This window comes from Loxodonta africana, chromosome 12 (assembly GCF_030014295.1).
Source record: "Loxodonta africana isolate mLoxAfr1 chromosome 12, mLoxAfr1.hap2, whole genome shotgun sequence".
NCBI classification, from domain to species: Eukaryota; Metazoa; Chordata; class Mammalia; order Proboscidea; family Elephantidae; genus Loxodonta; species Loxodonta africana.
In genome coordinates, this window is record NC_087353.1 from 98,595,000 (window position 1) to 98,620,366 (window position 25,367).

Here is a 25,367-nt window from a genome sequence, read left to right on the forward strand (position 1 = left end):
CCTGAAATGGCTGAATGTTGACCAATTCTTTTTGGTATAATGACCCAAACACTAAGCAGTCATTCCTAAAAGTTTTATGCAAAAAAAAAAAAAAAAAAAATTACAAGCTAAGTGTAATTTATGACTTTTTTCCTCATATACTATTTGACTTTAAGAAATATTTTTCTTTAGAAAAAGTACTCCAAAGTATATTGCCTATATGTGTACTTTTTGTATGTATATTTCATTTAAAAATATATAAGCAAAGCATATATCCCAGGTTGAATGCAGATAAGAATCCAATGAAAACACTGATAGAACTGAACAAGTTTAGGGCAATATAGATCAATTATATAAAATTTTAAATAACTCCACAGGTAATTTTTAAAATACTTACAACTCTGGCTAACTCCGTGTATTTTAAGTCAATTGAAGGGAACATAAGCAGCTGCACAGGAGACTAACAGGTGAATACCTACAAAAGGGAATTCAACTGAGTTCAAATACTATTTGTTCTCCTTTGTGTTTATGTTAGCATCCACGAGCTCATATTTGATTGGTAAGTGGGAATCACGTCATTATAGCATGGGAAGTGGCGTTGGCTCATTTGTAAGTTTCCTAAGCAAAGAAATGGAATTAAACTCTTAGGCAAGAACAGAAAAGCCTGCACTTAGCTTGACTTTAGCAAGAAGCTTTCTCGTAAGAAAGGTGTAAAGAGAGTCTGCTCTCCCTAGATGGGTACGCCCTGGCCAGGGAGAAGTCTCACTCAGCTTGGCTGTTGCGCTGCCTCCTGGCAATGTACTCTTACAGCAGTGCCCTCCTTTCCTAGCTCAGAGCTTCACTTCTGTTTGCATTGTTTCAACACTCACCATCTATGTACCAGTTTAAGTACTGCCCAAACTTCCATCCTACTGGTAATGCACATTTTTGGTATCATTTTAGCAACCTCCAGCCACACTGAGATGCCTGCCTGAATCGTCCAGGTAATCTCCTGAGGTACCAATTATTGCTTTTGCTAGTAGTTGTTACCAAGTTGCATAGATTTTGAGAGACCTGCCACAATCTTACTTTTCCTATAAGAAACTTGTTATTTTTAGTGCATGGTTTTGCAGAATATAAGGGTTTTTAAGGACCTGAATATTTCATATGGTAGAAAAACCTATATATGTTTATGAAGTGCCTACATACTATCGACAGGTAATGAACTAGATACTTAAACTTAAGGATCTAAAAGAGTATATTTTTATCTTAAAGATCTCAAATTAGCCATGGGAGATGTGTAGAGAAATGAGAACCTCTAATTCACAAACTGAAAAATATAAAAAATAATTATTTCCAGCTCTGGTAATAGCAGATGAGGAAAGTCCGTAAAGTTGAAAGAAATACAAAAAAAAAAAAAAAAAAAATCTTCCTAAAATCCCCCAGGTCATTTGTTGAGAGATGTCCTTTTAGGGCTTGGAGGATGAGGGCTGGAGCCTATTAACTGCTGAGGATGTGGTCTCCGATGAGCTATCTCTCAGTCTGGGCTAGAAATACAGACAGCAGCCCAGCTTTTTATTAGGTGGGTGGCCAAGAAAATCTCAAGCCTTCTTCTGGACTACTATGAATAATTTTCAAATGCAAATGTTCAGCAAACCTAAACTATGAGGTAAAACCATTGACCAGGCCCAGGTGGCCACTTGGCGGTATACAGATGGGTCAGATACAAACAGCACTGTAAAAGTTTTGAAAACAGAACCGACACTGAAACCACAATCCACAGAAGGCTGGTTAGAACATGTGCCCAGAACCCAACTAGGTCAATGTCTGCTGAAACAAATATATCAACATTCTCCATGTGATTTAAACAAGACGCAGAGTTTTATAACATAGTATTCAAAATGTCCAGGATATAATCCAAAATTACACTGCATATGAATAACCAGGAAAATCAAAACTCATGTGGGAAACAAAAAAATATACCATGCAAATATTAATCATAAGACTTTTTACGAAGGTGGCGCCGAAAGCGAAGAAGGAAGCCCCTGCCCCTCCCCAAGCTGAAGCCAAAGCAAAGGCGTTGAAGGCCAAGCAGGCAGTGCTGAAAGGCGTCCATCGCCACACAACAAAGAGGATCCGCGCTTCACCCACCTTCCGGCGGCCCGAGACGCCGAGGCTGCGGAGGCCGCCCAGGTATCCTCGGAAGAGCGCCCCTGGGAGAGACAAGCAGGACCGCTGTGCCGTCAATCAAGTTCCCTCGGACCACCGAGTCGGCCGTGAGGAAGAAAGAAGATGACAACACACTGTGTTCCTTGCGGACGTCAAGGCCAACAAGCACCGGATCAAGCAGGCTGTGAAGAAGCTCCACGACATTGATGTGGCCAAGGTCAAGGCCTCGATCAGGCCTGATGCAGAGAAGAAGGCATTTGTTTGACTGGCTCCCGACTATGATGCTTTGGGTGTTGCCAACAAAATGGGATCATCTAAACTGAGTCCAGCTGGCTAATTCTAAATGTAAATTTTTTCACCACACACACAAAAAAATACTAATCATAAGAAAACTGAAGTGCCTATATTAATATCAGACAATGTTAGCTTCAGAATAAAGAAAATTATGTAGGATAAAGAAGAACATTACATAATGATAAAGAGTTCACCAGGAAGACATAACAATCATAAATGTGTATATATCTAATAACAGAGTTTCAAAATATATGAAAGCAAAAATTGACAGAATTGGAAAAGGAAAATATACAAATCCACAACCACAGTCCAAGACTTCAACACTCCTTTCAGTAGTAGACAGAAAGTCAGCAAGGAGATAGAAGAACTGAACACCACCATCAACTAACTGGATCAAATTGATGTTTATAAAACACTCCACATAACCACAGCAATACGTTTAAAGTACACATGGAACATTCACCAAGAGAGACCACATCCTGAGTCACTAAACAAATCTTAACAAATTTAAATAAATGAAATTACACAAAGTATGTTCCCTAACCATAATGTAATTAAACTAGAAATCAATACAGCAAGGTAACAGGAAAATCTCCAAACACTTGGATACTAAATATCACACTTCTAAATAATCCACGGGTGCAAGGGAAGGTCTCAAGGGAAACTGAGATTATTTTGAACTGAAAGAAAATGAAATTAAAAAAAATATATATAGCATATCAAAATTTGCAGGATGCAACGATTAAAGCAGTGCTTAGAGGAAAATTTACACTAATTCGAAAAAAAGAAAAGTTGCAAATAAAAAATCTTCAGCTTCCAGCTTAAGAAATTAGAAAAAGAAGAGCAAAATAAACTGTTACAGTGAGAAGGTCTAACTTAGGTCCATTTGGAGCCTCAGAAAAGGAGAGAGAGAATGAGGCAACAATAGAGGAGACCGTGGCTGAGAATTTTCAAAGACGTGATGAAAAACATCAACCTATAAATTCACAAAGCCCAAGCAGAATAAAAAAAGAAAGAAATCTTTGCTTGGCTACATCACAGTGAAATGGCAGAAAATGAAAGACAAAGAAAAATATCTTAGAGGCAGCCACAGAAAAAGAAAAGGTTACTTTCCAAGTAATGACTGGCTGACTTCTCAAAAGCAAAAATGGAAGTCAGAAGACACAGAAATTTTCTTCAAGAAAATAATCGCTATCCTAGAATTCTCTACCCAGCAAAAATAGCTTCCAAGAGTCAAGATGAAATAGAGATCTTTTCAGACAAAAACCAAGAGTTAGCCACCAGCAAAATTTTATTTTTTACCATCAAGATCTGCTTTTATTTAAAATACACACATAAGGCAAAAAAAAAAAAAAAAAAGAAACAAAAAATTCCCAGTGGGATCTTATAAAGTAATTATACAATAAAGCTGAGTTTACAATTAGAATAAACAAAGTAACCTACTATCTTCCCCTTACATTCAGAAGATGTTATCCTCCAAATATAACAGAAAATTACCTTATTTTCTGTAAAGAAACTGAGGCAGAGGAGGAAAGTTATAATATTTTAATCCCAGAATGAACATTGTCTCACAAACATTACAAAAGGCACTTGAGTTACAATGACCTCTGCCTATGAACATGCTAGCTCTCTGGGAGAAAAAAAAAATGATGCTAATCAAAGGGAGAGAGGCGGCTAGATAATAATAAAACATGAAACTCCAGGTGTGTCTCATAATGCAGAAAGATTTTTTTTTTTAATCTGACAAGACTAAGCAGATAATAAGGTAGAAGAGCCCATTTTCTCATTTTCCTTACTAATTGATTCATATTTCCACCCCATGTCACCAAACACATGAGCCTCCTGTTCCCTCTGCCTGGAGCTTTACTGTACACAGAAATAACACAGTGTACTGAGAAATCTCCAGAACCCTAAGCTATATGGTTGACTGAAACTGGACAGGTCTGTATTTGTACTATATCTGGTCAAGAGAAACTGCAGAATTTAGCTGAATGATACACTGTTGTTCATTCAGCCACATGCTAGTTCTTTTCAGCCCTCTGACCATCTTCTCTCCCCATTAGACTATACACAAATCCTTTAAGCAGGTACTCTATCTCATTCATTTAAAATAACATTAATAGCTGCCTTGTGACAGTTATTAAACCCTTGCCTCTCTTCTTTAGCAGCAGCAAAGAAAGACAAGGGAATGGATAATGTGAAAAGGGCTATGAACACACTCCTAGAGGACCAAGGAAGAGACTAGCTCTGCCAAGCGGGGGCTGGGGCAGGCTACTCTAAAGAGAAGGGATGTGTGCAAAGACACGAAGTGCATTCAGTGGAAAGAGTATGGTCCCACGGGATGTTTGGTTGTCGGGATGTTTGGAGAGGCTACAGCCAGACTCAAAAAGATCTTATAGCAATGCCAAGGAATTTGGACTTTATACTGTAGGCAGTGAGGAGTTCAGCCTGACCAGAATGATTTTTTGAGAAAGCTGAACTCAACTACAGTAGAAAATGAGCAGGAATGGGGAGGGGCAGGAAGCAGGAAGACGGGCCTGTTTGGAGGCTGTTTCAATAGTCTATTGTTGTTAGCTGCTGCCAAGTCGGGCCCTAACTCATGGCGACCCCATGTACAACTGAACAAAACGCTCCAGTCCTGCGCCATCCTCGTGACTGGCTGCAGATGGGACCACTGTGATCCATCCATAGCCTAGGGAGGTCTTACGCGGCCTTGTCACCCTCCTGCAGCATCGAACGCAATGCCTTATGCATAGTAAGAGAGCAATAAAATGCTGACCTGAACGGCCCCCAAGAGGAAAACACCTAAATTTCCTACAAGCTGGTTTACCTGCTTTCTAAGGCATGTGCAGTAATTGCTTTCTCAAGATAGAGAGGAGGGAAAAAAAGAAAGCCATCTCATGCACACTTTGATAAGCCCACCAGTGCTTTTCCTTCCACTCTAAGATGCAGCTAAGACCCTGGAAAACCCTCATTCACACAGATTGTCTTCGTTTCATCACATTTTCACTGATCTCAAAACCTTAACAGAAGAGAAAAACACTGTGAAGCAAATGCCCTGAACACAGGATGCCAAATATATATTTTAAATATTGTAAGTCAAGAAAAGGGCTCAATATGTAAATGATGCCAGTCCAGTGTTTCTACAAATAACTCCAATTTTGGATGTGCACTGATTTATCCAGAGAGTCACCAGGGCTTCTATGCACACTCCCAATAATGTGACCTGTTCCAGGATTTGAGTGCAATTACTAGTAGAGATTTGGTAGACTACCCATAACGGTATGGCATCCATCCAATGCAATCTCTATCAAAACCCCAGCTGTTTTTTACAGAAATTGACAGGCTGACCCTAAAATTCATATGGAAAAGGGGTCCAGAATAGCCCACACAATACTGAAAAAGAAAAACAAAGTTGGTGGACTCACACAACCCGATTTCAAAACTTCCTAGAAAACTGTGGTAATCAAGACAGTGTGGTACAGGCATAAAGACTGACAGATCAGTAAAACAGAATGGAGATACACAAGCTCATCTTATATTTACAGTCAACTGATCTTTGACAAGGTTGCCAAGACACGGCAATGGACAAGAATAGTCTTGTCAATAAATAGTGCTGGACAACTGGATATCCACATGCAAAAGAATGAAGCTGGGCCCCTCTTCATACTACACATAAAAATTAACTCAAAATAGATCAAAGACATAAACATAAGAGCGGAAACTATAAAACTCTTAGAAGAAAATGCAGGAGTAAATTCTCATGATCTTGGGTTAGGCCATGGTTTCTTAGATAAGACACCCAAAGCATAAGCAACAAAAGAAATAACAAACTACATTTCATCAAAATTAAAAACTTTCGTGCTTCAGAGGACATTCTCAAGTGAAAAAACAACCCTCAGAATGGGAGTTGCAAATATTTATTTGCAAATCATGTATCTGATAAGGGACTTCAATCTAGAATACAAAAAGAACTCTTACAACTCAACAATAAGAAGACAAATAACCCAATTTTTTAAATGGGCAAAGTATTTGAAGACATTTCTCTTAAGAAGCTGTACAAATGACCAGTAGGCATATAACAAGATGCTCAGCATCATCAGTCATTAGGGAAATGCAATCAAAACCACAGTTACATATCACTTCACACCCAGTAGGGTGGCTAAAATAAAAGACAGACAGTAACAAGTGTTGAGGAGAAACTGGAATTCTCATGCATTTGCTGATCAGATTATAAACTGACTCAACCACTTTGGAAAATAATTGGGCAGTTCTTCAAATGTTTAACATAGAGTTGCTACATGACCCAGCATTCCCACTCCTAGGTATATACCCAAGAGAACAGAAAACATATGTCTATCTAAAGACCTGTACATGAATGTTCGTACCAGCATTACTCATAATAGTCAAATAGTGGAAACAAGCCAAATGTCCTTGTGGTATACCCATACAACAGAATGCTATTCTATTATTCCGCAGTAAAAAGGAACGGAGTACTGATACATGCTACAACATGCACAAACCTTGAAAACACTATGCTCAATGAAAGAAGCCAGTCACAAAAGACCACATATTGTATGATTTCATTTATATGAAATATCTAGAACAAGCAAATCCATAAACACAGAAAATAGATTAGGAATCACCGGGGACTGGAGGGAAGGGGAATGGGGAGTGGCTGCTAATAGGTATGGAGTTTCTTTTTGGGGTGATGAAAATGTTCTAAAATTGTACACTTAAAAATGGTTAAAATGGCAAATTTCATCATACACATACACATTTGTTTTTTTATTGTGGTAAATATATATGTAACAAAACACTGAACATTTCAACAATACTCACATGGATAGCTCAATGACATTATGTTCTATGTTATATATATTTTTCCATAATAAAAACATAATAATTTCATGGTATATGAACCTCAATTAAGCTCTTCTTATATAAAAGATTATACCCATTTACTGTCTATCAACTAAATTGGCATCTGTATTGATGGGTAATTTTTTTTCTATAAACAATCAGCTTAAAAAATACTCAAAAAAATACTGAACCAGAAAATCACAAAGGTACAGTGAACACAGGGATATGGCTCTATGAAAGATTTTTCACCTTAAATAAAGCCAACAAGTTATACTCTTGTTTTCCTAAATTTATAGGATAAGATCCACTTAAAAACAGTGAAGTTAATCTCTTAGTTTGATTAGCAGTCCCTGTTCTTACAAAGTCCAGAACTATTCAGGCACCAGGGCTAAATAACACTAAAGGGGAAAAAAGAACATAGTAAAATACATGAGCTGTAACAACTTAATCAACTGGGATAGAATCGAAGTATAGGGCTTTATTTCCTGTGTTTAGGGGCTTTGAAGAAAATTATGTTTGAAATGAAAAGAATCTCTGCCTTTCATTTCCAGGAACATGATTAAAAACTGAGGCTTCTAATAAAAACCCAAACATTCATTTAAACTTACTGAGGTTGACGATAGGCCAGATGGCAGGAAATCTATGAATTTAGTAAGAGAAAGATATTGTATTTCATCTGGTAAGAAAAAGAGCAGTAAAAAAGTAAGTGAGTGAATAAGAGAGAGAGGAAGAGAACAACCATGACTTGGCCTGAATTTTAAAATGCAGTTCCAAGTTCTGAGCCCAACAACATTATAGAAATCTCTAGCCTTCCTAGGTGACTAGCGTGAGGAAGCGCAATTTATTTGAGTAAGTTTCTATATCTTTGTTAGAACAACAATCATTAACTCATAGTCATAGCTGGTAAGTTAATAGCAGAAACATTCTATGAATGATCAAACAGAGGCTAAAATAGAAGACTAGAGAAGGAAAATTTCATGATGTGAAGTGAAGGAGAGATGAAATTCAGATAGACACATAGTCCGTAAAGCAATACAAATATTCAAAGACAGATACAAGGTAACCTTCATCAGATTTTAAATCCAAATCCAAGAAACAAAGGTCCAGAGACACACCTGATAGGCGAAAGAGCGTCATACACAGTAAAATGACTTTGAGACTTTTTTTTAAAATAGTTAGAGGAAGACACTGAATTGTACAAGTAGAAATTGTTAAATTGGTGAATGTTCTGCTGTGCATGTTCTCACAACAACAACAAAAAAAAACATAAAAGAGGAAAAGAAAACCAATTTTTAATTGCGTTCAACAAATTTTTCAACCATCTCTTTTCATTTCAGTACTCGGTTCAATTTTACGAAAGATACTAATGAACTTGATCCTTGATCAGGAGCAATGTGATTATGATCTGAAGAAATCAGGGGGTAGGAGCTAGTGGTAAAAACGTACCGTCAATGTAGCATGCAGTCTCCACTAAATTAAATAACTAAGGTGTAGCGTGCTCTCGGCTTATCTCTGATGCAGATCAGACACACGAATGAATACACTACAGGAAGGAGACGTGCACAATTCACCTTCACAGTGACACACACACACACATGTCATTCACTGTACGACATGCAGTCCATTTTTGTAAATGTCTGAAGGTCTAGACTTTTTCGATCTCAGGCTAAAGGGCAAAAATGATATTAAAAAATACACTAATTTTCCTTATTACGTATTTCCATGCCCAGGCAAGTTCAAAGACTATTTTAATGTGGTATTACGGCATGCATCTGAAATCAGAAGACATCATAAATTGGCCGTTGCTGTATAGGGGCATATTAGCGTCCAGAATTTTTCTCCCATTTAAATCTGTACTCTGTACAAAAGAGAGGCAAGATACGTTCAGTCTATAAACAGTAACTTGAAATTTTTGTATTTTTTATGCATTCTAGAATCTCACTAATATTTTAATGGAATCATCTCAATATCTTTTGGATCTTTGTACATTATTTCTAAAATCTGCCTCGAAAGAGTTTGGAAAGAAAATTTATCTACTCACTAGTCATATCAATGTTACAACAAAGGCAGGCTATAAGACAGAAGGTATTATTCCTAGTTTCACTGGTTAAAGAAACTAAGGAATAGGGAAAACAAGCCTCATGGAAATTCGGTCACGGACTGTGGACTATACCCTGGTCTGATTTCCTGATGTGACACTTGCAAAGTAAATCTGTAGGCTCAGATCCCAAACTGTAACCACCAGCAGTCATCTTGGGGGGAGAGGGGGTGGAGAACAGTTGGCTTTCACTTTCTATGGTAAATAATTATGCAACTTAAAAATTGAGTATATATTACTTTTGTCAGGAATTCTAAAGATAAAGAATATGAACATAAAACATACATACCTGAAAAAATAACTAAAAAAACAAATATCAGTAAAAGATTAATAGTAGTATTTCTAAGTTAGAAAGGGCAAGTTATGTTTCCTCCATATTTATCTATTTTTTTCCAAATATTGTACAACGAGGGCATATTTCTTTATAGCGGGAAATATTTATTAAAAAAAAATAAATGATTTTTAAAGAATACCAACATGGGCATATTGACCCACCACATTCTTAAAGGTACTCAGCTTCATGAAATATCAAAATACTGTATTTTATCAATTCTAAGACCTGCATTTTAACATCTCTGAGATTGAGATGCATCTTACCATTGGCCACTGACAGCTGAAGCGTAGTTGGCATTGCCTGCACGTGTGTGGAGAACAAAAGTACCAGCATTAAAGCTCACAGAGAGAATGGAGTACTCTTCTAAAAAAAGGGTTGCACTGCCAACACTCTGGATGGTGTCTTTGTGGAAAGACGTAAACATTGTCAATTCTGTGTCAAACGGATGATTCAGAAGAATGGACACTGAGTGTGAAAATAATTTTGGAATTCTTTAATCTTTCATTTATATTTTTTAAATTATGTATGAACAAGAACAAAATGTGATAAACTTTGTTTAAAAGAGTCGTTCTTTCGGCAAGTATAAAATTATAGATAACAAGAAAGTACTGTCATCGTTTAATTTTAGTGGCACATAAAACAATGGCACATCTTACAACCAACGTAGTTTTAGAGCTGAGCCGAGACTTAGCAAAGAGGGTGAGGCAGGAGATGTGGCGGTTTTAGTTTCCAAACGCCCACGTCTACACCACTCATAGGTCCATACACACATGCCTGCGGGTATAGACGCATGGGTCCTTTTCCCAAACTGCCTGGGAAATCAAACGCAAGTTTTCATTCTAATAATTTATGGAATACAGCAAAAAAACTGGGGAATATATTTAAAATGAATACCATCATGCCAATTAAATGTGTTTGTTATTGCAATTACCAAAAAAAAAAAAAAAAGTTCTGTCTTCACATTAAGGTATGACAAAGCAGAAGTTTCTTACAATGTCAATTACTCACTTGAATTCATGACTCAAAGTATTTTTATATGCATATGGAAACCGGAGTTTTTTCATAACCAGACTTTACAAATGAGAAACTCATGCCAAGATATGACAAACACAAATCTAAAAAGCTTCCAAATTTAAATCTTCCATTTAAAACACCAACTATTTTATCAATGCTTTTATATAATCCTGAAAATATGTCGACACTGAGTTTAAAATTCCAATAACATTTTCTGGTTTAGAAGATGGTAATCACTTGCCCCGACCATGATAATCACATACAGTATGATACATATAAGCTCCAAGAGGAAATCCAAAACTTAATGGAGATCACTATTTTCTTGTTACATGGTGAAGTGAACTGGACACAACTTTTCTACTGGAAGAAAAGTATTCTAAAATCTTGTATATTTTTAATAACTTAAGAATTCGATCTCTATAAAACTAATATATGCTCATCACAGATATTAGAAAAATAATAAACACATCCATTATCTCACCACCTAGTATAACCACTAGGATTAGGTTCACAGAATCTTTCCATCTTTGTCAGAGTATACAGTGAAGTGAATAAATGCCCAGCGCTGGAGCCTGACTCCCAGGTTTAAATCCTACTTCTGGCACTTACTAACCACTGACTTTGGGCAAAATAGTCAATATCTTCTGTAAAATGTGAATAATAACAGTACCTACAATTATGGTGTTGGTGAAGAATACTGACTATACCATCGACTGCCAGAAGAATGAACACATCTGTCTTGGAAGAAGTACAGCCAGAATGCTCCTTAGAAGCGAGGATGGCAAGACTTCATCACATACTTTGGACATGTTATCAGGAGGGACTAGTCCGTTGAGAAGGACATCATGCTTGGTAAAGTAGAGGGTCAGCAAAAAAGAGGAAGGCCCTCGACAAGATGAATTGACACAGTGGCTGCAATAATGGGCTCAAGCACAGAAACGATTGTGAGGATGACTCAGGACTGGGCAGTGTTTTGTTCTGTTGTACAGAGGGTCACTATAGTTGGAATCAACTCGATGGCATAAAACAACAATAACACTTCACTGAATTTTTAAATATAACTATTCTGTCCATACACATTTGCTACCTGCCATCTTCACATAAACTGTGTGAACAGTGTCTGTGTCATTAAGTATTCTTACATAAAATGTTTAAGGACTGCAAAGTACTCAGGGTGGCTATTCAATAATGTATTCAGGTCCCTGTTGCTAGTCATGTAATCTGTTTCCAATTTTTTGCTTTTACACAACAGGGCAGTTTCACGATGGTTGGATGGAGGAGATCCTAAACTTCAGGGTCAGTGGCAGCAACAAGGGCTCCATGCAGATCAGGCTATTTGCCTGTGGCTTGGTGGCTGTGCTTCCTGGCCATCGAGCTACCTTGGTTTCTGTCTTTTTTCAAGGCTAGTTTTTAGTACCCAGCCTTCTAACCATTCTAGGAGCTCTCAACAACCTTCCACTAAATTCTTTTTTGCTTAAATTAGCTAAAGTCAGTTTCTGTTGCTTGCAACTGAAACATCATACTGATATACAAGATTTCATTCTCTTCTATAATATACCAGTAACTTCGAAACTGACTCATTGTTTTCTCCTTTGCCAGGAGACCAGAAGTAGATGGTGCCCAGCTACCATTACTGAACATTTTGATCGAAGATTCCATTGAGGAATTCTCATCAGAATTTCAGGTTTTCATGGAATCCAGACTTTCTGAAGCCATGGAGGCCAAATGAACCCCTGAAACTACTGCCCTGAGATAGTCTTTAAACCTTAAACCAAAAATATTTCTTGAAGTCTTCTGAAAACCAAACAATAGCTTAGTTTAACTAGTAAAGAATGTCTGGCTTGAGCATTATACTCTTTTTAGAACTATTTATATGGGATCAAAGTGACAAGAGAAACTTGAAAGTTTAGACAGAACCTTAGGGGCAGTGAGTTTACGTTAACGGGGGACAAACGATTCAGAAAAGGAGGGTGAGAATGGTTGTACAACTTGAAGAATATAATCAATGTTACTGAATTGTACACACAGAAACGGTTGAATTGGTGTATGTTTTGCTGTGTATATTCTCAACAACAAAATTAAAAAAAACACTCGGAAAACTGTGACACATGCATACAAACACACACGCACAAGCACATAGATATATACACAATGACAAGCGACACAACAACCAGCCTTTACAATCTGCTCCCAGGAGGCAGCCAATAAGACTAGACAGCTGCAGTGGAAAGCACAAAGGCTCTCACAAAGAAAGACATTTTTATTCTGATGAAAATCTGCTGCAGTAGCCTTCATGCCCTTATGAGCCTGGGACCCTATGATTTCACTAATGCAAAACTACACAGAATATAAAAGCTACAGAAAGACTAATTTAATCTTTCTCAGAAAAAAAGATTCAAATAGCACATTACATCCAGATGCTAATAATAAATCAACAACTACTACTACTAATTAGTAACGCTTACATTGTTGTTAAGGGCCGTGGAGTCGGCTCTGACTCCTAACAACCTTATGTATGACAGGTTGAAACGTTGCCCAGTCCTGCTCCATCCTCACAATTGTTGCCATGTTTGAGCCCATTTTTTACAGCCACTTATATAGTAAGTACTGTATCATATGCCAGGCACTGTCGTAAGCACCTTACATATTGATCATGTAATCTCTGCAATAAATCTGTAAGTAGGTACTGTTGTTGTCCCCATGTTATATGTGAGGAGTCCCTGAGTGGTACAGTTAACATACTCAGCTGCTAACCAAAAGAGTGGAGGTTTGAGTCCACCCAAAGGCACCTCAGAGAAAAGGCCTGGCAATCTACTTCCAAAAAATCACCATTGAAAACCCTATGGAGCACATTTCTACTCTGACACACATGGGGTCTCCATGAATCACAATCAATCCAATGGCAACTGTTTTGTTTGCTTTTAATGTGAGGAAACTGAGGCATAAGAGAGGTTCAGTAACTTGCCCAAGGTCACACACCTATTAAGGATTTGTACCCAGACAATCCAGCTTCAAACTCTGTGCTCTTAACCATCACAGATATTGTTTGTTGATTTTTGTCTTACAATGGCCGGTTTTTTAGCTCTAAACGTATATTGCGTTGTAATTGTGTGCCATAATTGGGGCTTAAGCGGCTAGAGGCTACTGACCACACGGTTAACTCCAATGAATACCTTATCTTTTACTATCGCATCCCCACCAAGACTATGATCCCAGTGTACAGAATGACTTATCATTCTCCTCCCCTCAAAACGCCGAGTGTCATCCTACTTCTAAGCCTTTGCTCAAGCTATTTCCATTATTTAACATGCCCTCCAACTCACTGTCCGTTTGCCTATTTCCAACCAATCAGGCAAGGCCAAGTTTAAATGTCACAGCCTCCACTAACCTCCCTTTAGCTCCTCCTCCAGATGGAATGCGTCCGCCTCTCCCCATATTCCTGTAACTCTGTTTACCTCCAGTAGAACATGGATTACAGTCTGCTATTATTCTTCCCCATTCCGCCTTCCCAATGTAAGATTCTAGAGAGCAAGGGCTACCTTTGATAAATTGCCTTCTTCTGTTTGGAATCTTCCACTGTATAGAAAAAAATTCTTACAAGAAGTAGTTGCTCAATTAATGACTACTGAGGTTAAGGAAATCAAGGTGTTAAAGACTTCTCTATCAAGATGCACTACCCCGAGGCAAACTGGGAAATACTAAAGATGCAGAAAAATTTAGCCTACCCTTAAACTACATCTAAATCTAAAAGCCTATCATTAAGATACACTGTGATTTGTGGAATTTTAACATTTATCTCAATAGGCCCTTTTATGGTCTGAATGTACACACTGTGCAAAATGAAAGAGAAATTTTTTTTTAAACTATTTAAAATATTTGGTAAATACTGGGAACACAAGGTCGTGTGAACCACAAAGGAAAAAGGCTAAATGCTGGCTGCCTTTTACTACAGAATAAGGGCAGTCATCGCAGGCGAAGCAGACAGGTGGCCAGCCTTTCACTTCAAGAAGCCTGATGCCTTCTGGGGCTTCTTGTCTATCTTCAACAGACGTTTTCCACGAGCGATTTATGGGCTAAATCAAAGCTAAGAAGCGCTCTGCTTTCTGAGTTACCTACTCCCCACTGCATTTATCACCAGCACTATTGCAGTGAAGATAAAATATTTCCTTTGCATTCTTCCCATAACGGATCAAGTGGAAAGACATAGGAAGAGATCCAAAGCAATTATAACTATTAACCAAATGGAAACAATCAAATACAGAGTCTGAGATAAGTTTTGGGTAAGGGAACATTCCTGTGTCACCAGACAACTCACTACCCACACTGCTGCAGACCAAACATCAGAGGAGATCTCCCATGTCATCTTTGGGGGGCAGGGAGTGAAAAGGAAACCGACCCCTACAGCCTTACCCATCAGCTCCTCTGCCACCACGAGGAACCCTCACAAGAGGGGACATCTCAAAGAAGGCATTCTTTTAGGAAAACCAGATCTTTACTTTTAAAAATACAAGGCCTACGTTAAGATATTTCTGATGGAGCGTCGTCATTGGTTCCTTATGATCCAGACTCATGAGGCGGTTCCTGGAAAACCCTTGGGCCTGACACAACTAACAGTGGGAAACAGCTATTCTTGGGCAGAGAGAGGTTGAGTAACAACCTCCAACAGTCCCGCTGGAAATGATCTTTCTGTCCTATTTGCAGGGCTACTGACTGCTGTGGAGTACACTCTGACTCACGGTGGTTCTATGTGCGTCAAAGTAGAACTGTTCTCTAGAGAATTTCCAGTGGCTGATTTTTCAGAGAAGATCACCAGGCCTGACCTCCAAGGCTCCTCTGGGTGGACTTGAACCTCCAACCTATTGGTTAGCAATTGAGCATATTAGGATGCAAAAAATACTAAGCTGGTCCCAGCCCTCTGGAAGCCAATTTTCAATGTGGCATCAGATGTCATTCCCAAAGAAAAGAGGTTACCTTTAATGAAACCTTACGCTTGTTCTTTTGAGCACTGGCGACAACACTCAGGGTAGGGAGGTATTTTACTGCTCACCTCAACAGCAAACCTATTTGCATTTATGCACATTTGTCCCAGAAAATAGGTGATAAATATCCTAAAAATGTGAGAGAACAAAAACTGAGGTTGTTAACTAATTTGCCGGTGTGAGAACACTTTCAAAAGTCATTCTTTTAAAAAACTCATTCATTGCAGACATTTCCAAACTTGCGTAAAATTAAGAAAATCCCTTGAAAGTATGTGAAAACCACGAGCAGAACAAACCTAATCAAACCATAATGAAAATCACACTACTACTCACAACCTAAAGAACACTTGGCCATTGTTGCTGTGTGGAGCCATAATAACTGGCTCACGCCAGGCATCCCCTGTTACGCCCTTGCACTCAAGACTTGCAACTGAAAATAGATTAATAAGACCTCCTATCTTGAAAAGAATCATTCCTTTAACAAAGATTAACAACACTTCAGATACAAAATCATCTCCGTAGAGATGTGCACGTATTTGGATGTGCAAGTAAGCCTGTATGTTAAAGATCCTTGTGTATGTATGTCAGAGATCCTTGTGTATGTATACTTATGTCTACATGTACACATATACAACCTTTTATCAACTCCAATCCCAACCTTCAACCTCTCTCTGTATGGCTTCTTCACGTGGTGACTTTACAAGGCAGACAGCTAAAAACCTGAAAGGATAAGTTCTACAATTTCTAAGAATAAGACTACACCAGAGTAGATAGCTTGAACATCAGTCAGGTAAGTTTTATGTAAAATGACTGTATAAACCAAACCAAGGTGATTTAAAAAAAAAGGGGGGGGGGAGTGTTATTATTAATTAGGCCAGGACTAGAAGCAGAAATTATGGTCACCCTAGCATATGCCCACCAGAAAAAACTCATTTTTCCAGTTCCAAGAGATACTTCCACTATTCTACAGGTGCCAAAGCATGCAAGAGCTCACCTCCTATCAGATGCACTATTTGATAACCCACACAACAGGGGCTAGGGGAAAGAGGAAGGTAAGATATGGCTAAGACTTAAAACGCATTGTTCCTCCAGTAAACCAGCGCAGGAACTGAGAGCACTCTCCTCACCCAGGCTTTGGAAAGGTCACAGCAGCCTCATCCACTAAGTGCATAGCTCTTTCCAGAGCCAATTTTTCAGTTCCTTCACCAGAGACACAGCTGCAAGCCTAAAGTAAAATGGACACCTCCAATCAGGGGAAAAGGTTAGTAAGAGCCACGGACGGGATTCAATCCCTACGAGACAGCGCATTTGTGGAGTGACCTGCTAGTTACAGAAGAGACTGATGTTGCCTCACAGGATATTCAGAAGTTAATTTATGGTGCTGAAAGTCATCCTGTCCATTTGGAAATAACACGTTAAGGGAAGACGATGACTCCTCACGTGCAGCTATTCTCCTGTGGTGCTCCTCTCCAGGCCGTGTCCGTAATGCCAGGCCTGGACGTCTACAAACTACATTTCCCAGACCCCACGATGGCTGGCTCCCTGTTAGTGTCTGCCAATGGGAAGCCCTAAAGAGAAGCTGACAGACGAGAGGGGAGGTAAAGGGGCTTCCTTCCTGGTTTTCCATTTCTGTCAGCATCACTCCAGCAGAGCAAATGGCAGGCTCCAGCTTCCACCTTCTTTTGTCACTGTTAGCACCAGCCTTGCCATACCCCTCAAAGACTGCAACAAGCAGAGGGCCTTGTCCCTGGGCTGCCAAAGTATCAAGCCTCCAAGAGTTCACTCCCTTACCTGTTAAGCCGCCTAAACACTCAACAGATGGACCTCTTCAGTGGACTTAATACTCAGCAGGTCACAAGTCCTGCTCAGGGGTCAGGGCACTCAATGAGCAGCACCCCACTCTCAGAGTCCAGACACCAGTTGTGCAGAGCCTCCCTCAGGGGTGCCCCAGCCCCACAGGAGCCCTCCACAGTTGTGGCAACACCACCTTTTGCTTTGCCCCAGCCCTGGGAGTGGTGGTGTCCTCGGCAGCTCTCAATCTCTGTGCTCCTACACCATCCCCGTTTTGTTTTTCAGCCTTTGAACACATGTGTAACCCAATCCATGTATTAAATCTCCTCTGTCTGAAATACCTGAAGTAGTTTCTACTGGAAAAGCACTTGATAACATCCAACATGGTTTGTGATTTAAACAGACTAATACAATAGGAAGATATAAACAGTCCTGCAACATGATAAAATATATGTATTTCAACTCAAAAGCTAACATCAGGCTTCGTGAGGAAACACCAGAAACATCTCCATCAAAGTCCTGGGCAGACAAGGACAGCCTGCAGTACCGCCAGCCAGTACTCCTCCCAGTGGGGCTGAGTAGTGTTTTGAGGGCACTAAGGACTCAACAGGATAAAAGAAAGAACTAAAATAAGAAATAAGGTCCTCACACGCACTTTATTTTCAAATGATAAATGGTTATCTACCAGAAGAATCAACTGAAACACTACTAAAAAGCATGAGAATAATTCAGTAAGAAAACTGGGAGCACAATACGGAAATCAACAGCTTTTGTATGTACAACCTCAGTTAAAAGTTGTGATGACAGAACAAACAAACACAAAGGACTCAGTTAAAATAGCCGCAAAAAGATAAAGTGCCTAGGAATAAATTCAATAACAACTACAGAAAATTATATAAAGAGAGCTGAACAAACAGAAAAACATAAGTTTGTGGATAAAAAGATTCAATATCATAAACACCACCAAACAAAAAACCAAACCCAGTGCCGTCGAGTCGATTCTGACTCATAGCGACCCTATAGGACAGAGTAGAACTGCCCCATAGAGTTTCCAAGGAGCACCTGGCGGATTCGAACTGCCGACCCTTTGGTTAGCAGCTGTAGCATTTAACCACTATACCACCAGGTTTCCATCATAAACACCAGTTGGTCCCAAATTAATTTCATGCAATACCTTGACTATATCAATGAGATTCTTCTTGGAGGGGAAAGTCAGATATATCAGCAGAGTAGGTATCAACAGATAGCTCACAGAAAATAAATATAAATGGCCACTGCTGTTGGTAGGTGCCACCCCACAGAGTAAAAATGCCCCCTGGGTCTCACTTGGCTGTCATCTTCACAGAAGCAGATCACCAGGTCTTTCTCGTGCAGAGCTGCTAGGTGGGTTCAAATTGCCGATCTTTCAGTTAGCAGTCAAGAACTTACCCATTTGCACCTCCAGGGCTCCTAAATAGCCCTCGAGCATATGAAAAGATGCCCAACCTCATGCAAAGAGAGATGCAAATTAAATCTAACTGAAATGCTATTTCTCACCAGTCAGATTGGAAAAAAAACAAGTAGGACAAAACTCTGTTGGAAAGGGTGTGGGGCAACAGACTAGCACAGATGCAAAATGGTACATCTATGGAGGGAAGTTCAGTAATATCTACCGTGTTTTACAAACACACTTGCCTTTTAGCTCAGCCATCTTATTTCTGGGAATGCAGCCTACAGACAAACTGGCACATGTATAGAAATGACATATGCCCAGGGTCACTCGGTGCATCACTCAGGAGGAAAAGCCTGAAAACAACCCAAGTGGTCCAGCAAAACCAGACTGGTTGGATATATTCTGGGACATACACAGAATACTATTCAGTCATGGAATAAAGTGAGAAAGACCACCAGGGAAAGAGTAATGGCAAAAGCAAGACGCAAGTGGCATACATAGGATGCCACCACATTTTAAAAGCCACTGGAAGGATGAACAAGGAAGTAATAAAACAGTTACCAGAGTTACCTGTCGAGGACAGAGGGAACAGGATAAAAGGGGCAAGGGCAGGTATGCGACTTACTGACTACTCTTTTTTACACTGTTTTGACTCTGAATCAGATAAACTTCCTATCTATTCAAAATAATAATAATAAACAGAGGCCAATGGCCTAATGGAATAGAGTCAATGATATAAAAACAGTTTCTAGGAAAAAATAAAAATGCCGTATGAAAAGATGTTCATCCACAATAATAAAAAGCAAATTATACCAAAAAGAAATAGCCTTTTTTTTTTAACCTATCAATTTGCAAAGATTAGGAAATTTAGTACCACATAGTGGTGATAAAGGTGTAGGGAACAGGCAGACCTAAACAAACGGAGATCTTATGTTCATGGATTGGAAGACTTGGTGTTGTTAAGATGGCAATATATCCCAAATCGATCTACAGATTCAATGCAATCCCTTCCAAAATTCCAACTCCTTTTTTTTTTTTAACAGAAATGATCAAGCTGATCCTAGAATTCATATGAAATGCAAGAGATGCCCAAATAGCCAAAACAATCTTGAAAAAGAAGAACAAAGTTAGGAGGCTCACATTTCCAATTCAAAACTTACTACAAAGCAACAGTAACTAAGTCTTTGTGGCACTGGCATAAGGATCAAACCAAAAACCAAACCCGCTGCCACTGGGTCAGTTCCAACTCATAGCGACCCTATAGGACAGAGTAGAACTGCCCCATAGAGTTTCCAAGGAGCGGCTAGTGGGTTCATTTGGTTAGCAGCTGTAGCTCTTAACCACTGCAACACCGGGGCTCCAACATAAGGACAGACATATAGATAAACAGCATAGAATTGAGAATCCAGAAATAAACCCACACATCTACGGTCAGTCGATTTTCAACAAGAGTGCTGAGACCATTCAATGGGGAAAGAATAGTCTTTTCAACAAATGGGGCTGGAAAACGGAATACCCACATGCAAAAGAATGAAGTTAAACCCCTACCTCTTACCACAGAAAAAATTAACTCAAAATGGACCAAAGACCTAAATGTAAGATCTAGGCTATGAAAGTATTATAAGGGAACACAGGCATACATAGGAGTAAATCTTCATGATCTTGGGGTAGGCAATGGTTTCTTAGATATGGCACCAAAAGTACAAGCAACAAAAGGAAAAAATAGGTAAACTGGGCTTCATTAAAATTAAACATTTTTGTGCTGCAAATGATGCCATTAAGAAAATGAAAAGACAACTCACAGACTGGGAGAAAACATCTGCCAGTCATATATATGATAAGGGACATACATACATAAGAACCCCTTCAGTTCAATAATAAAAAGACATATGACCCAACAAAAAATGGGCAAAGGGTCTGAATACGCATTTCTCCAAAAAAGATATACAAATGGCCAATAAGCACATGAAATGATGCTCAACACAATTATTAGTCATTACAGAAACGCAAATCAAAACTCACAATGAAATACCACTTCAAACCCACTAGTACAACTATACCAAAAAGACAAACAATAACAAGTGGTGGCGAGATATGGAGAAACGGGAACACTTCACCTACTGCTGGTGAAAATGTAAACATGGTGCAGTCACCGTGAAAAACACTTGGGCAGTTCCTCAAAGGGCTAAACAAAGAGTTACCATATCGCCCAGCATTACCACCTCAAGGCATATACGCAAGAGAACTGAAAACATATATTCGCAGGAAAACTTGTACACGAATGTTCATAGCAGCATCATTTATAACGGCCAAGAAATGGAGACAACTCAACATTCCATCAACTGATGAATGGATAAACAAAATGTGGTATTCAAAAGGAACGAAGTACCAATATATGCTATAACATGGATAAAAAAAAAACCTTCAAAACATCATGCTAAGTGAAAGGAGCCAGATGCAAAAGGCCATATATTGTAGAATTTATACGAAATAAAATTTCATTTGTATAAAATCTCCAGAATAGGCAAAACCATAGAAAGCAGGCTAGTGTTTACAAGGAGCTGGTGATGGGGGGAAATGGCGAATGACTGCTTACCGGGTACAGGGTACTTTTTGGGGTTAGGAAAATGTTCTGGAATTAGAAGGTGGTGTTGGTTTACTACATTCAATACGGTGAATCTACTAAAAACCACTGAATTATAATATATACTTTACAGTGGTTAAAATGGTAAGTTTTATGTTATGTGAATTTTTGCCTCAATTAAAAAAAAAAATGAATGGGGCAACTTTCTAATACTGATATGGGAAGATCTCAAAGCCACAGTACTGAGTGAAAAAAGCAAAGTATAGAACTGTGCGTAGTATAACCAAAATCAAACCAGTCACCGTTAAGCTGACTCCAACTCGTGGCAAGCCCGTGTGTACCAGTAGTACTAACTGTGCTCCACAGGGTTTTCAGTGGCTGATTTTTCAAAAGTAAATCACCAGGCCTAGTATACGCCCCTCTCAAAAAAAAAAAAAAGGGGGGCAAGAGGAAGATTATATAAGCATTTTTATCCAACATATCTTTGCAAAAATAGACAAAAAACTGGTACCAGCGAATGCCTCTGGAGAAGAGAACTGGAAGGTGAGGGGCCTGTGTGAGGACACTTCCTTCCAAAATAAGCCACCTTATACATTTAAAATGTTGTAAAAGATTCATTTTTTAAAAAAGGAAAGATTTAAGTAAAAGGGAAATAATGAAAATTCTACTTATGAGAAGGTTGCGGAGCCACATGGAGGGTGGGAGGAGAAAGTGGGCATGAAATCCTATAGGTGTTTATCTAAGTGACAGACAGACATATGAAGTAGTTTTTAAGAATATAGTTAGGCATTTCCCAAATATAGATGATGTAAACAGTGTGCCTTAGATAGCAGAAGCTTGAAGCCTGTTGAAGTATGTGTTACAGGCTAGCCTAACTGAATGCCACACAGCAAGCAGCCTCAGGAAACAAGGCACTCTGGGGACAAGAAGACCTGGGGCAGCTTCCTCCTTCCTCCTTCCACTCTGGAGCTCTCCAGTCTGGGGACTCTGGGCACTGACAGGGAAGGGAGGTCTCCATACTGGAAGGAGCCTTAAAAAAACCCTTTCTACGACTCAAGAAAGGAGCCCTGGTGGCAAAGTGGTTAAGCACTTGGCTGCTAACCAAAAAATTCAGTGTTCCACAGGAGAAAGATGTGGCAGTCGGCTTCCATAAAGATTGCAGCCTTGGAAACTCTATGGAGCAGTTCTACCCTGCCCTGTAGGGTTGCTATCAGTCAGAATCAACTAGATAGCGACAGGTACGATTCAAGAAGAGAGAGAGTGATTACATAAAATACCCATAAGTATAGCCAACATCCCATTTTCAACTTTTTCTCTGGACTCTGAAGATTCTCCAACTGTATCACTGTCCCTAAAAAGTAAGTGTCCTGCAAAGTATCTTACAATATGAGTGGCTCTGGAGGGCATTATGCTCAGTGGAATAAGTCAATCACAAAAGGACAAATATTGTATGAGACCACTACTATAAAAACTCATGGAAAGATTTATCATAAAAAGAAACAATCTTTGATGGTTATGAGGGAGAGGAAGGGTAGGGGTGGAAAAACACTAAATTTTTTTTTTTTTTTCTAAATAGATAATAAATAAGTGGTAACTTTGGTGAAGGGTAAGACAGTACATAATACTGGGTAAGCCAGGACAATTTGTTCACAGTAAGGTCATGGAAGCTCCATGGACAAAACCAAACTCCCCGAGGGACCGAATTACTGGGCTGAGGGCTGTAGGGACCATGGTCTCAGGGAACATCTAGCTTAACTGGCAGCCATCTAAGGTACTTCACCGGTCTCGCCTCTTCAGGAGCCAGGGAGAATGAAGATAACTAAAGATACAAGGAAAAGATTAGTCCAAAGGACTAACGGACCATGTCCACCACAGCCTCCACCAGACTGAGTCCTGTACAAATAGATGGTGCCCGGCTACCACCACTGACTGCACTGACAGGGATCACAATAGGGGGTCCCAGACAGAGCTGAAGAAAAATGTAGAACAAAATTCTAACTAAAAAAAAAGACCAGACTTACTGGCCTGACAGAGACTGGAGAAACCCGAGAGTACAGCCCCCAGACACCCTCATAGCTCAGTAAGAAGTCACTCCTGAGGTTCACCCTTCAGGCAAAGATTAGACAGGCCCATAAAACAAAATGAGACTAAAGGGGCACACCAGTCCTGGGGCAAGGACTAGAAGGCAGGAGGGGCCAAGAAAGCTGGTAATAGGGAATCCAAGGTTGAGAAGGGACAGTGCTGACATGTCATGGGGTTGTTAACCAATGTCATAAAACAATACGTGTACTAATGGTTTAATGAGAAGCTAGTTTGTTCTGTAAACCTTCATTTAAAGTACAACAACAACAAGTAAATGTACTGGCTGACCTGACGCATAATAGTCTCCAAACACATTTACAGGTGCCAGACCGAAAGCAGTCCCCCCCATTACTACCTATAATCACCAACACAACCCAACAAAGTGACTGGTTTTACCCACACTCCTCATGCTCATGACAGTTTTCCATTTTGTCAGGTTACCAGCAACTGCTCTCTCCTATCTTTAAGTTCATTACAGGAGCTGCTCCTGACTCTGGGTACAATGGCAGAACCCCCTGAACAAGCTGGCAATGACAGCCAGTCCTTCCTGCCCTCGTCTTCTTTATTTCTAAAGCCAAAAATATAGCAAGCCCGGAAGCCCCACTTAGCAGCAGCTTTTGCAGCCCATGCCTTAATTTAAGGAAGTAGTCTATGAAACCTCTGAAGAGAATCTAAATTTGGATTCAAGTCTTTCATCAGAAACACCAGCCTCTTCAGCTAGGGAACCCACACGCACAGCAGCATAGAGGGGGAAGAAAGTAACTTTACAATACATATAAATGTGCCATAGTTGACGGAAGTGAAGCTGGTACTATTCAGCACAAAGAGATTTTCTTCGGGCACCACCACCATCTTAATTCTCAGTAAAGGAGTAGTGAGTGACCTATGAAAAGTTTTAGGGAAAGAAATAATGAACTAAAGGGACAGAATATTTTCAAAACACTTCTACTAACAAAGAGAACAAGGGAGCTACCCTATGTACCAGGATGTCTATAACAGGTTAATGGGGCATCAAGATATAGAGATCAATATTGTCTAAAACAGAGTTCTCAAACATTGAGTCCACTGGAAGGAGAAAATCATCTAATTACATGCTAGCATCACCATGCATCCATCTGTCTGTTGTACTGTGGTGGCCTGTACGTTGCTGTGATGCTGGACACTATGCCACCGTACTTCAAATACCAGCAAGGTCACCCATGGTGGACAGGTTTCAGCAGAGCTGCCACACTAAGACAGACTAGGAAGAAAGGACTGGCAATCTACTTCCCAAAATTAACCAAATAAAACCCTACAGATCACAATAGAATAACATCTGACATAGTGCTGGAAGATAGGTCCCCTAGGTTGGAAGGCACTCAAAATACAGTGGCCATGACAATGCGCTCCAAGCATACCAGTGATCATGGAGATGGCATAGGATCAGGCAATATTTCATTCTGTTGTACATGGGTTTGCCATGTGTCAGAGCCAAGTCAACGGCAACTAACAACAACAACCATTTCCTCAACACCTGGTTCTTCCTAAATATCTCAGTTTAGGCCTTGAACTCTGAGATGATAGAAGTCACAGCAAAAAACAATACAAAAAACTGATGGACTTGAGATCAATGACAATTAACAGGAAGGTAACGCTACTTTCTGTGCATTTTTTTTTTTTTTAATCTTGAAGAGTAAGGCAGATCCATTTAAAATCTAATCTTACCAATCCATTCTCAAAATAAAATTAAAATACACAATTTCCAAAGTAACATTTAGCAATCCCATCCT

General features: G+C 39.4%; 1 protein-coding gene and 1 pseudogene across 4 annotated transcripts in view; one reads left to right on the top strand and one right to left on the bottom strand.

Annotated features, from left to right (window-relative positions):
- The window catches only part of SMURF1 (SMAD specific E3 ubiquitin protein ligase 1), a 133,975-nt gene that overhangs the window by 80,500 nt on the left and 28,108 nt on the right, over positions 1–25,367 (bottom strand). The gene's annotated exons all lie outside the window — the stretch shown is intronic.
- On the top strand, positions 1,185–2,615 carry LOC100666767 (large ribosomal subunit protein uL23-like; annotated as a pseudogene).